This window comes from Lithobates pipiens, unplaced genomic scaffold (assembly GCF_037356315.1).
Source record: "Lithobates pipiens isolate NorthernLeopardFrog02 unplaced genomic scaffold, aLitPip1_a1.2 Scaffold_13, whole genome shotgun sequence".
NCBI classification, from domain to species: domain Eukaryota; kingdom Metazoa; phylum Chordata; class Amphibia; order Anura; family Ranidae; genus Lithobates; species Lithobates pipiens.
Window position 1 is genome coordinate 433,839,533 of NW_027507718.1, and position 13,100 is coordinate 433,852,632.

Here is a 13,100-nt window from a genome sequence, read left to right on the forward strand (position 1 = left end):
TCAGAGTACCCGAGTACCTGTCCCAGCCCATCAGAGTACCCGAGTACCTGTCACAGTCCATATGAGTACCCGAGTACCTGTCACAGTCCATATGAGTACCTGTCACTGCCCTTCAGAGTACCCAAATACCAGTCACCAAACCATCAGAGTACCTGTCACCAGGCCATCAGAGTACCTGAGTACCTGTCACCAGGCCATCAGAGTACCTGAGTACTTGTCACCAGGCCATCAGAGTACCTGAGTACTTGTTACCAGGCCATCAGAGTACCTGAGTACCTGTCACCATCCATCAGAGTACCCGAGTACCTGTCACAGTCCATTAGAGTACCGAGTACCTGTCACAGTCCATTAGAGTACCGAGTACCTGTCACAGTCCATTAGAGTACCGAGTACCTGTCACAGTCCATCAGGGTACCCGAGTACCTGTCACAGTCCATCTGTGTACCCGAGTACCTGTCACAGTCCATCTGTGTACCCGAGTACCTGTCACAGTCCATCTGTGTACCCGAGTACCTGTCACAGTCCATCTGTGTACCCGAGTACCTGTCACAGTCAATCTGAGTACCCGAGTACCTGTCACAGTCCATATGAGTACCTGTCACCGCCCTTCAGAGTACCCAAATACCAGTCACCAAACCATCAGAGTACCTGTCACCAGGCCATCAGAGTACCTGAGTACTTGTCACCAGGCCATCAGAGTACCTGAGTACTTGTCACCAGGCCATCAGAGTACCCGAGTACCTGTCACCAGGCCATCAGAGTACCCGAGTACCTATCACCAGGCCATCAGAGTACCCGAGTACCTATCACCAGGCCATCAGAGTACCCGAGTACCTGTCACCAGGCCATCAGAGTACCCGAGTACCTGTCACCAGGCCATCAGAGTACTCGAGTACCTGTCACCAGGCCATCAGAGTACTTGAGTACCTGTCACCAGGCCATCAGAGTACCCGAGTACCTGTCACCAGGCCATCAGAGTACCCGAGTACCTGTCACCAGGCCATCAGAGTACCCGAGTACCTGTCACCAGGCCATCAGAGTACCCGAGTACCTATTTGCAGCCCATGTCTCATAGAATATACGTTGGGGTGTTTGCTTTCCAAAATGGGGTCATTTTGTGGGTAATTTCACTGTCCTGGTGGTCCAGGACCTTCAAAAGTGTGATGGGTAGGAATGAAATGAGATGTGTCATTTATGCTCCTAGAACGCCTGAACGTACTACTTCAATGTTCGGCCTCTCTATGTGACCAGGCTGTGTAAAAGTCCTACACATGTGGTATCGCCATACTCGGGAGGAGTAGCAGAATGTATTTTGGGGTGTAATTTTTGCTATATACATGCTATGTGTTAGAAATATCTTATAAATTGACAATTTTGTGTAAAAAAAAATGCGTTTTAATTTTTTTCCACATATTCCAAAAACTTCTGGAAAAAAATGAACCGTTCAAAAGACTCATTATGCCTCACAGATTATACGTTGGGGTGTTTGCTTTCTAAAATGGGGTCATTTTATGGGAAATTCCATTGTCCTGGTACTCCAGGGCCTTCAAAAGTGTAATAGGTGGTTGAGAAACGAGATGCGTAATTTTTGCTCGTAGAACGTCTGAAGGTACTACATCAATGTTAGTGCTCTGTATGTGGCCAGGCTGTGTAAAAGTCTCACACACCTGGTATCACCGTACTCGGGAAGAGTAGCAAAATGTATTTTGGGGTGTAATTTTTGCTATATACATGCTATGTGTTAGAAATATCTTATAAATTGACAATTTTGTGTAAAAAAAAAAATGTGTTTTCATTTTTTTCCACATATTCCAAAAACTTCTGGAAAAAAATTAACCATTCAAAAGACTCATTATGCCTCACAGATTATACGTTGGGGTGTTTGCTTTCCAAAATGGGGTCATTTTATGGGAAATTCCATTGTCCTGGTACTCTAGGGACTTTAAAAGTGTAATAGGTGGTTGAGAAATGAGATGCGTCATTTTTGCTCGTAGAACGTCTGAGGGTACTACATCAATGTTGGTGCTCTGTATGTGGCCAGGCTGTGTAAAAGTCTCACACATGTGGTATCGCCGTACTCGGGAAGAGTAGCAGAATGTATTTTGGGGTGTAATTTGTTGTATGCATATGCTGTGTGTGAGAAATAACCTGATAATATGACAATTTAGTAAAAAAAAATAAAAAAAAATAAAAAATCTTCATTTTGCAAAGAATTGTGGGAAAAAATGACAACTTAAAAAAACTCACCATGCTACTTACTTAATACCTTGGGATGTCTACTTTGTAAAAAGGGGTCATTTGGGGGGTATTTGTACTTTCCTGACTTGTTAGTGTCTCAAGAAATGAGGTACACCTGATGTACTGAAGGCCTGATCAGAAGTGATCAATTTTCAGTGATTGGCGCCATAGTTTGTAGACTCTATAACTTTCACAAAGACCAAATAATATATACTAATGTGGGTTATTTTTACCAAAGATATGTAGCAGTATAAATTTTAGCCAAAATTTATGAAGAAAAATTACTAATTAGCAAACATTTATGACAGAAACCAAGAAAAATGCATTTTTTTCACAAAATTTACGTTTTATTTTATTTATAGCACAAAAAATAAAAAACCCACTAGTGATTAAATACCACTAAAAGAAATCTCTATTTGTGTGGAAAAAAGGACGCAAGTTTCATATGGATACAGTGTTTCAGAGTAATTGTCATTCAAACTGTGAGAGCGCTGAAAGCTGAAAATTGGTCTGGTCAGGAAGGGGGTGTAACTGCACTGTATTGAGGTGGTTAATGTTTTTTTCTCAACTACTACATTTGCAGGCTCACCAGATTATTAACATATTATTATTGTTATCATTATACAGGATTTGTATAGCACAAACACTTTGTGCAGCATTTTTTAATGTACTGCATACAATATAGGGAGACAAAACAGAAACAATACAATTCAATAACAGAGGGTTAGGATGGCCCTGCTGCTGTTAGCTTACAATCTAATAGGGAGGGGCTGGTGTATCAAAAGTTAGTAACTGATGAAGTAGAAGATTCGGTATTTAGCTGAAGGCAGGATAGACCTCCCTGAAGAGATGGGATTAGGAAATAACTGGACATATTGTGGTAGAGAGTTCCAGAGGATGGGAGAGGCTCTAGAGAAGTCTTGGAGATGAGCATGAGGGAGGAGACAAGGGGAGCTAGAGAGCAAAAGGTCTTGGGAGGAGCGGAGAGAACGGTTTGCGGGATATTTGGAGACAAGATTGGTGATGCAGCTCAGGGCAGAGTCATAAATGACACAAACATGAAAAATCAAAAGTTCTAATTGTAAAGACTTATAAGCAAGTTATTACCATAAAAAGTGTATGGGGACCTGGGTATTGCCCCAGGAGACCAGTATCAATGCAAAAAAGTTTTTAAAACCATTTTTTTAGGAGCAGTGATTTTAATAATGCTTAAAATGAAACAATAAAAATGAAAACATTCCTTTAAATACTGTGCCTGGGGGGTCCCCTTATGCCGCGTACACACGAGCGGACTGTATGGCGTACTTAGTCCGTCAAAAAACATTTCAGCGGACAATCCGCTCATCAGTTTGCTAGTTCGACGGACTAAGAATGGCGCATGCCCAGAAAGGATTTACATGGCGGAAGGGTGCTTTGCTGTGTCTTGGACTTCCTATTTCTAGTCCCGTCGTACGTGCTGTACATGTCATCGCGCAAGCTTTCGACGGACTGTTTGTGCATCCGTGTGTGGTCAAGTCCGTTCAGTCGAAAGTACGACGGACTGTCCGTCGGATTGTATGACGAACTAAGTACGCCATACAGTCCGCTTGTGTGTACGCGGCATTAGTCTGCCTGTAAAGTGGCATCTGTGTGATGTATATTACAGTGCTGCAGCAAAATTACATTTCTAAAGGAAAAAATGTAATTTAAAATTGCTCGCAGCCATAATGTATTGCCAGATTCCGGCAATATAGATAAAAAAAATCAAGCAAAAAATCATTGTGGGATACCCCCCAGTCCATACCAGGCCCTTCGGTCTGGTATGGATTTTAAGGGGAACACCATGCCAAAATTAAAAAAAATTGTCATGGGGTTCCCCCTAAAAACAATACCAGACCCTTATCTGAGCATGCAGCTTGGAGGACAGGATGGGGGGGGTGAGCGAGCGCTTCCGTCCTGAACCATACCAGGATACATGCCCTCAACATGGGGAGGGTACTTTGAGGTCAACAAGGGGGACCCCATGTCCCAGTCCCCCCCCATGCGAATGGGTATTAGGTACATTGTCCCCCCCCCCATTCACAAAAAAAGTGGGAAAAAGTAAAAACCACAAAAGACAGTTTTTGATAATTCCCTTATATAAAAAAAGTGTCCCGCGATATACATCCATGGTTAATCATGCCGCCCAACGGACCTGAAAAATAGAAAATACTCTGCCTCCATGGGAGGGCTCCCGCCGACTGTTTGTTCGCTGTGACAGCTGTTACATAGGCAAGGGTAGGCTACCTGCTGACGTAACCGGATGACCCCCCCATGTCAGAAGGGGCGGAGTCACTTGGTTACATTACTGGGTTGCCCCACCCTTGCCTAACTAACGAGGCGGACCTTTTTTTTATCTATTTTTCGGGTCCATCCGTCGGCGTGATTGATGATGGATTTACATCGCGGGACACTTTTTTTCTTTTATAATAAGGAATTGTCAAAAACGTTTTTTGCATTTTGACACTGTTTTGGTGAATGGGTAGGGGTACAATGTACCCCATACCATTTATATAGGGGGGTGGGATCTGGGGGCACCCTTGTTACAGGGCACTTCAAGATTCTGATAAGCCCCCCACCCACAGACCCCAACAACCAATGGCCAAGGTTGTTAGGACGAGGCCCTTGTCCCGAAGGATGAGGCCCTTGACCCCAAAGCACCCTCCCCATGTTGAGGACAAATGGCATGGTATGGTTCAGGAGGGGGGGCACTTGCTCGCCCCCCCCTTACCTGACCCGCCAGGCTGCTTGCTCAAATAGGGGTCTGGTATGGATTGTTGGGAGACCCCATGCCAATTTTTTGATGAGTTCCCCTTAAAATCTATGCCAGACCCAAAGAGCCTGGTATGGATTTTGGCGGGGACCCTAAGCTGTTTTTTTTTTTTTTGCCGCGGAATTCCCCTTAAAATCTATAGCTATCTATATATACTGAACATCCTGAACGCCACTAACTAACCTGCCTCTAGGTAATGTTCTCTCAATCATAACACTATATACGGCTGCCATGTAAGCAGCCTTATATAGTGTGGGGCATGGGCTTAGCCCCCTGAGCCATGATTGGCTAAAGGCACCCTGCCTTTGGCCAGTCATGGCTCTCACAGCAGACCACGCTGTGATTGGCCAAAGCATGCGGGTCAGGTGCATGCTTAGGCTACTCAGCAGCCGTTAATGCATTGCAACCTCACAGTGCATTATGGAGTGCTCTGCAGCGCAATAATTTCCCGCGAACACCCATATGTTTGGTTTGTTTGTGTGAAAACGAACACCCGATGTTCGAATCGAACTTATGTTCAACTTGAACATCTGGACCATCCCTACTGAAGAGGGGGATAGCTTGCAAGGAGGTAGGCCAATGAGGAGGAAGTTACAATAGTCAAGGCGAGAAATACCAAGGGAGTGAATATGCTGCTTAGTGGTTTCAATGGTTAAAAAAGGGCGTATTTTGTAGATGTTACAGAGGTGAAGTCTGAAACATTTAGACAGCGATTGGATATGGGGCTGAAAGGACAGGTCAGAGTCCAGGATTACACCTAGCACCCTGACACAAGGGGAAGATCTGATGGTTGTATAACTTGTATTATTGATCTTGATGGAGATGTTAGGGGAGGGGTCATGGGCCAGAGGAAAATTATGAGCTCAGTTTTAGAAAGATTGAGCTTGAGGAAGTGGTGTGACATACGTGCTGATATGTCAGTTAATAAGTTAGTAATGCAAGAGGAGACTAAAGGAGTGAGATGAGGAGTAGATGGATAGATTTGTGTCTCGTCAGCATAGAGGGGGCATTGGAAGCCATGGGAGTTTATTAATTGACTAAGGGAGGAGGTGTCAATGTAGAAGAGGAGGGAACCTTGGGGTACCCCTACAGAAAGAGGAAGTAGAGAGGAAGAAGTTATGGGTAACACTGAATGAACTCTGTGATAGGTAGGAGGAGAACCAGGAGAGAGCAGAGCCTTGAAGGCCAAGAGTGGAGTTTTTTGAGGAGGAGGGGATAGTCAACAGTATCAAAGGGTGCAGAGAGGTCTAGTAGTATGAGTATGGAGTAATGGCCATTGGTGCTAGCTGTTAGTAGATCATTAGAGAGTATCAGTAGGGCAGTTTCTGTGGAGTGTAGTAAGCGAAAGCCGGACTGTAAGGGGTCAAGAAGGTTGTTGTCAGTGAGGTAGGAGCTTGGATAGTTGTAGACGAAGCATTCTAAAAGTTTTGATGCAAACTGGAGCAAGGAGATGGGTCCAGTGAGGGCTATTTAAGTATGGGAGTAATTAGTGCATGTTTTAGAGGGGAGGGTGCCAGTTGAGAGGAAGAGATTAAAATGTGAGTGAGAGAGCATAGGATAGAAGAAGAGGGTGACCACAGTAGTTGTGAGGAACAGGATTGAGGAGACAGGCAGTAAGGCAGGCTTCTGAGAAAACCTTAGTGACCTCTTTGGTAATTGCGAAGTCAAAAGAGGAAAGTGTTGAGAATGGTTTTGTACAGGGTATTTTAAGTGTGGGATAGATGTCTGTGCAGTAAAGCTGCCCCCACGAAATGCATCAGTCTTGTTTTTGACGTAATTGGCAATCTCGTGAGCAGTGAGCAAGTTACTGGATGGAGATGGTGGTGGAGAAAGTAGAAGTTAAAAGTAGAGACGTTGAGGACTAGAGGACAGAGCATTATTAAGCTTGACAAAGTAGGCTTGTTTGGCAGCATGGAGGGAGGAATTTTATTTTAACCCTTTCATGATTAAGCCTATTTTTGGCATATGGTGTTTACAAGTTAAAATCCATATTTTTTGCTAGAAAATTACTTGGAACCCCCAAACATTATATATATTTTTTTAGCAGAGACTCTAGAGTATAAAATGGCGATTGTTGCAATATTTTATGTCACACGGTATTTGCGCAGCGGTGTTTTAAACGCAACTTTTTGGGAAAAGGGACACTTTCATGAATTAAAAAAAACGAAACAGTAAAATTGGCCCAATTTTTTTGCATAATGTGAAAGATAATGTTACGCCGAGTAAATAGATACCAAACATGTCACACTTTATAATTGCACGCACTCGTGGATTGACGACAAAGTACGGTACCTAAAAACCTCAATAGGCGACGCTTTAATTTTTTTTTACGGTTACCAGGTTAGCGTTGCAGAGGAGGTCTAGTGCTAGAATTATTGCTCTTATTGCTCTCTGATGATCGCGGCGATACCTCACATGTGTGATTTAAACACCGTTTACATATGCGGGCGCCACTTCCGTATGCGGTTTCTTTGCTTCGCAAGCTTTTTTATTTATTTGAAAATGAATAAATTGTTTAACAAAAAAATAATAATAATTTGATCACTTTTATTGCTGTCACAAGGAATGTAAACATCCCTTGTGACAGTAATAGGTGGTGACAGGTACTCTTTATGGAGGGATGGGGGGTCTAAAAGACCCCCCATCCCTCCTTTACACTTCAATGCATTCAGATCGCCGAAAACGCCAATTCTGAATACCGTATATATTTTTTTAAACCGGCGCCATTGGCAGCCGAGTAAACGGGAAGTGACGTCATGACGTCGCTTCTGTGTTTACTATTAGGATACTGGAACGAAGCCGATTACGGCTTCGTTCCAGTTCCTCCCCAGCAGCCGGAGGCATCGCAGCGTGAATCAGGTAACAGCGGCGGGAGGCGGCAGGAGGGGGTACGTCCCCTCCCGCTCCTCCGGCATAACAGCCGAGCAGCTTTTAGCCACTTCGGTTGTTATGGCTGGAAAGCCAATCGCCCGCTGAAAAAGACGGTACTGGGATGATGCCTGCAGGTGCGGGCATCATCCTGGTATAACCCCCAGAAGCCGAGTACGCACATCTGCGTATGCTCGGCGGGAAGGGGTTAAAAAGGCAGATTGATATCGGATGAATGCATGCTGGGATTTGGTGTTACACCACAATCGCTTCAGTGCACAGCTATGTCTCTTAAGATTTCTGGTGTTGTCAGTCTGCCAAGGTTGTAATGGTCGGGGCCCGATACTTCATCTAGTGAGAGGAGCAAGAGAATCCAGTGTGGATGAAAGTGAACTGCTGTAGGCAGACATTGGCAGATCAGGGCAAGACAGGGGTGAGATTTTGTCAGGGAAGGGGTCAGTTCAGTTACATAGTAGAGAAGTGAAGGATAAAGGTGGTGAAGGTTTTATACAGGGAGGGACAGGTGGTTTGAGACAAGGACACTATGAAAGTGATGAGGTTGTGATCAGAAAGAGGAAAGGGGGTGTTAGTGACATTGTAGGGGTTGCAAAGATGGGAGAAAACAAGGTCAAGGGTATTACCATCAGAGTGGGTTGGAGAACTTGGTCCATTGTGTTAGGTCAAAGGATGAGGTTAAGTTGAAAATTTGAGAGGTAGCTGTGCTGGTGACATTAGTGGGGATGTTAATGTCACCAGCCCATATACTGCAATATTATTATTATATAGTGTTTAGTGTATACCCACATTTCGACATCTGATTCAAAGTTTGCAACAAAAAAAATTCCAAAGGCACAAACTCCCAAATTTTTCTCCTACTTTTTTAAAATATTAAGCAGGCTTTCATTTGGTAGCAAATGGTTATGGATATCTCCCTCATTTTTTTTCTTCATTATTATCAAAGGAAAACTGTCCCAAAATTTAATTTAGCTGTGTATTTCTTGTTGCTAGCATAACCTATCACCAAAGAACAACCCAAAATAAATGTTCCTGCTCCCAATGATCGCAGTGATACCACATATGTGTATGTTATTTGTTCTTTGTACCCATAGTAGGTAGTAGGGCTCAAAAACAATAGTGCACTTTTTTTTTGTATCCTACTTAAAACACACAGGCACTAACTGACATTGATACTAACTAAAAATAAAAAATCCTGCCCAAGATATACTGACATAATCTTTGACCCTGACATTTGACCCTGACCTTGACCTTTGACTCTTACTTGACCCAAACAATAATCCTGGCACTGACCTAGATGAACCTCTGATCTAGGTATTTTTTATTGTTTCTATTGTTATTATTATTATTATTATTACACACAGCTGTTTATTTATCTCTCTGCAAGGAGAGAGAGAGAGAGAGAGAGAGAGAGAGAGAGAGAGAGAGAGAGAGAGAGAGAGAGAGAAACGCTGAATTTTTCCTCTCCATTCTCAGGGAGAGAAACACAGGGGCTGATTACTGTGATAGCCAATCAGAGGCTATCACAGCGATCAGGGGATTAGAAACTGGGTCCCTACCATTAATATAGGACCTTCCAGCATAAAGACAGATAAGCGTATATCTGCCCCACTGAAAAAAGCCCAGTCTAGTGGTCCTGCATATATGCATACTATCGGCAGGAAGGGGTTTAGCCTTGAATATCTCTAGGGCACATGGTCTGAGATGTTAAAGGTTAACAATGAGTTGCTGCTGGAAGTTGGAAGTTGTCTTTTGTCGTATTTATTTATTCAGCTTATTCTCAGTTGTTTTGTGATATTTTTAGTAAATGAGTTATACTGCAATCCCAATGTCTTTTTTATGGCTTAAAAGAATACAAATCTTTGAATATGTAATCTGAATTACAAGAGATTATATGAATAAAAAACATGTTGATGGCATGTGACAAAAATATAAAAAAAAGGTTTGAAAATGCTGTGAAAATGCACTACATGATGTCAGATTCTCACACAACCAGAGAATAATATTCCCTTCTAGATTGTAAGCTCTAACGAGCAGGTCCTCTGATCCCTCCTTTATTGATTTGTATTGTAAGTGTACTGTCTGCCCTTATGTTGTAAAGCACTGTGCAAACTGTTGGCGCTATATAAATCCTGTATAATAATAATAATAATACTGGTTGTACTTTACCTGAGAGCCAGCCCAATTCATTAATATTATGATTAAGAACCAGTGAAGTGGTTTTAGCTGTTACATTATTATACTACATTGACCAACATGTTGGTTAAATTTGCTTTTAAATGCACCATATTTTCTGCATAGGTGCAATTTAAATTTTTTCTATTGCTCTTTTTTCAAAACCTTTTTTAATATACAGATCTCTGTTTATTGAGTAAAAACCTGCAAAAAAAGGAGAGATTGAGAGAATTGCATTACCCAAGCTGTGTTTCCTACTTACACATGCTGCACCACACTTGGTCTGCTGTTAGATTTACCCACACTGATGCCCTGTTCACACAGTCGGATTTTTTCAGATGGATTTTGGCCCAAACTTGTATTGCATACACACGGTCGCACAAAAAAAAGTCTGATGGAGCCCACACATGATCGGAATTTCCGACAACACAGTCCGATTGCACATTTTCCGTCAGAAAGTCTGACCATGTGTGCAGGGCATTACACAAAATTACAGACTGTAGATGTTCTCTGCTGCTGTCATCTCTTTCTGTGCTTTTCTTTGCAATGGCCCATGAGTCTTGGTCAACACATAAAAACAGTTGTCATAAATGTTTGGCTGGGTGCACAGTGTTGCAAGGCATGACTTTAGAATTCTCATCTCTGGCAAGAAGACCAGCATTCCTACATTGCGGCCTATTAAGCCCCATACACACCATTAGATTTTCTGCTGATTTTTGTCTTCAGATTTACCAAAACCATATAATATGAGTGATAACAATGATTAAGGGCGCTCTGTAAAGAATATTAATCTAAACCACTAATTAACAAAAAGCATATATTTCTCTTCCTAAATCACTAAATAAAAATGGCTGGAAAAGAAAGTGCTGAAAATAATGTGAAGATCACCAAAGTGAAAAATATACACATCATACTAATGGTTATACTAGAATAATGGTGGACATCAGTGAACCACCATACATAATAATAATAATTGACAATGTAAAGTTCCAATAAAGTGTCTCTACAAAGAATGAATTCTATCGAATTCTGTCGATCCGGAAGGTGAAAATCAAATAATAATCGTGATATAGCAGCGGTTAGCAACAACTCGGAAGAAAACTTGCGACTCCCTCCATCATGAACGTAGAACTACACCAGTAGTGATAATACAAGTCCAAACTGCTTACCAGATCCGTTTGACCACTTTAATTAAAAAGTAAGTCAAACAACGCTTGTACAGGATAATGCCTGCTCATATGGATACCAATGCAGATGATGTTAGATGGTGTGTCTCTCTTCACAGACTCAAGCGGCAAATGTGAAAAAATACAAAAAAATCCATAGCATAATACTGACTTTAATAAAAAATAAGTAAAAAAACAGACAGCCAAAAGGCTCCTTACATGGTTAAGTGCCTAGCCTGGCACCGGGACTGCTTGCTCTGACCAAAAATAATCGCTCTCCAACTCAAGGAAGAATTCTTCCGCATTCGATATTGGCGTGCGTTCCAGGCCTACAGACCGACAAACCAGAGGGCCGGAAATGGCGTTGAATAGCGTGACCAAGTGCCGCTCCGACGTACGTTTCGTTGTTAACGTCTTCAGGAAGCGCCTGAATATGAGGTCAAACCTTAGGAGTTTTTTTCCAATATATGTTTATTAAGAAATTATAACAGTAACAAAGAATATAAAAAAAACAAAAAATGACACATACAATGTCATGCTCAGTTAAAGTGAATGACAATACATATCCCCCACCAGAAGCAAAAAAAAAGAAAAAAAAAACATTTATTAGGGGTACACTGTAGAGGTGCAATGAAAGACCCCTCCGGCCTGGTACCCCGACTGGGATCACACTGTACCATGGTCAAGGGGAAATAGAACAATAAAAATGCTCCATGGGTAGAGGTTTTAATTACTTTTGTAACATATATCTAGCTATACTTTTTGCTTAATAGAGATGCCATAAGCTACTGTAAGATAGCAAGATTGTGCGTGAGCCCAAAACATTGGACCGACTGTAGGTCACTACCTCATATAATAAACCAAGTTATTAACCACAATAATCGCAGTAAAATACTTAATACGACATTGTAGATTTAGGTCCACGGGAATATAACCGGACATTGAATCCCGGAGATAGCCCCAGGACAAGGTATTTAGATAAGGAGGAGAAGAAGATAAAGATAGAAAAATAGAGAAAAAGAGAAGAAGAGAAAAAAAAAGGGAGGGGGGGTGGGTGGTACGGTTTTAAACCATGGTCCATGGTCCAAGGCATGGAACCAAACCAAACTCAGCTAATGGGCTGTTACAACCGGGTTTCCCGAACACGACAGAGCACGCCTCAACCAGTTGTCAGTTCAGCATACGTGCCAGAAAATTTAAACTGGATCCAGGGTGCCCAAGTACTATGAAACCCATCAGCTGACTCCTTTGCTATTGCCAGAGTCTCCTCAATTTTAAAAATTTGGTTCACTGTACATAACCACTCTCCGAACGAAGGGGGCAAGGTACACTTCCAATGTTTGGGGATTAGCAATTTAGTGGCCAAAAGAAGATGTTTGGTTAGGAATTTCTGGTACTTAGCCAGAGCTAGGTCTGATATTTTCAGGTGACAACACTCAGGAGTGAGCTTTATATCAGTATCTGTGATTTGTCGGATTGTAACCCTAACCTTATCCCAGTAGTTAACTAATTGGGAGCAACTCCACCAAATATGCAACATATCCCCTGAGGCTTCTCCACACCTCCAGCAAGTGTCCGACGCATCTGGAAACCACTTTTTCAGTTTGGCTGGAGTGGCATACCAGCTTGTAAGAAGCTTGTATGAGTTCTCTTGAATTCTCATACTAATGGAGCTCTTATGAGACAAGATACAGGCATTCAGCCATTGTAAATCTGTGAATTGAGTCTGCAAGGCCAGTTCCCAATGCTTCTTAAATCTGACCGGTTCCGTCAAGGACCCACGCTGGAGGTGTGCATACAGGAATGAAGTAGTTTTCCCAAAAGGTTCACCCTTTAGGCAGATGGCC